The sequence below is a fragment of the Cynara cardunculus genome (genome assembly GCF_001531365.2).
Source record: "Cynara cardunculus var. scolymus isolate 2C chromosome LG 5, CcrdV1, whole genome shotgun sequence".
NCBI lineage: Eukaryota > Viridiplantae > Streptophyta > Magnoliopsida > Asterales > Asteraceae > Cynara > Cynara cardunculus.
In genome coordinates, this window is record NC_037532.1 from 12,250,615 (window position 1) to 12,252,459 (window position 1,845).

A 1,845-nucleotide genomic window follows, 5' to 3' on the forward strand; every position below is an offset into this window, starting at 1 on the left:
CTCGTACTGAGAGCCTAAAGTTTTAAGTGTTAATCCATTTCATGGGTGAATGGACCTGTAATAGATAGTTTTCCATTTCCACGCACGAAATATGTGATTACGAACTTCTGCTATACTCGTATATTTAACATCTGTAATTTTCTATTTTTCAGAAGAAAGRCAACCAAGTGTTAACATTGCTGATGGAAAGAAGAGTTCCATGATGTTGGAAGTTTAGGGTAAGTTGGCATATGGAATTAAGAAGCTTAAATATAGAGCTATTTTAACCTTGTTATTTATGTTAGTTTAGGAGAAGCAGAGGCTATTTTGGCTAGATCTCAAGCAACAAATAAAGGAGTTGCTTTGGTTTCTCAAGCTCTTCAAGAAAATGGAGGAGTTGAGGTAAGCTCCTGTGGTCTTTAATCTGTGTATCAGGTACATGCCATCATGCTGGTGGAAATATCTTGATGTTTATATAGATCTACAATATCTTTACACTGAAACATTATGAACAGGATATATAAAGAGACATTGTGGAGTTATATCACACGCACAGATGCACATATATGGTTGAATGTAATGAAAGCTACTGTTTGTTTTACTTGAGATTAATAGTTAACTTTACCTTACCTCCATTTTAGAATTAGGGGTATTTGAACTTCAAAAAGTTACCATATGCAAATCGAATTGTAGAAATGTCTCCATCTATGTTGATTGACCTGGCTATTMTGGGCTTGTACATATCAACAAGTTYCAAAACATCGATTTCTTTAATTTATGATGGGAAAAGGTACCAGCGGCGTGAAATTTGGAGCTCGGGTATTGTATTTAGGATATATCTGAATATCTAAATATGAGCCCATCTATTCTCAGTCCTTGTTCATTCATAACTAACTTTACATATGAAAATGAGCTTGTCTGTTACTTTGTACTAAGCATTGTTCATTCACTCTCTGTTCTATTTCTTGGACTAGGGATGGTGATTTGCCCCGACCCGGTGGGGAAYCCGGTTCACCCGACCCGAACGGGGACGGGGATTCCCCGCTAAAACGAGTCCCGGGGCCGGGGATCCCCGATAGACTCAAAGCGGGGACGGGGAATGTTACTCAAAACGGGGCCGGAGTCGGGGCCAGGGATCCCCGGTATAATCAAACTAAAGCATACTTTTTACCGGGGATTGACCGGGGTTTACCGGGTTTTGACCGGGGATTGCTAGAATTTGACCGGGGACCAGATGATAATCCCCGTACCCGCCGGGGACCGGGGCCGGGGATTACAAAACCCGCCCCATCCCGCCCCGTTGCCATGCCTATCTTGGACTTCACATTAGGATTGGATACTTTAGCTTAATCTTGGCTCATTCCATGGATTAATACTTTTCTACAAACATGATTGCATTACTCTTGCGTATGTTTCAGAAAAGTGGAAATTAGATGTATATGTCTGAAGCTTCATGTATCTTAACTCATACTTGGATAATTTTACGGGTGATTATTTGTTATATAAGTAATTTGTCACAAACTTTATAACCGGTACCATATCTATTTTGCTACTTAATCTTTATAATAACATCTGTAATGTTTGGTTAAATTTCAAACAACCAGACCAACAATGTCATATGAACAGGCCTCAAAATTTCCAATACTTCTCAAACAACCAGATCAAAGAGAATAACAATGGCATATGAGAACAGGCCTCAAAATTTCAAAAATAAACATAGTAAACCAGACCAGACAGATCTGATTCAAACCAGAATCAGAGGCCAAAACCATTACACACTTTCATTCTTTCTGTAATAAGCTTCTTAATTTTAGTTTATAATTGCTTTTGTAATAAGCTTCTTAATTGTATCGACTCTCTTTCTGT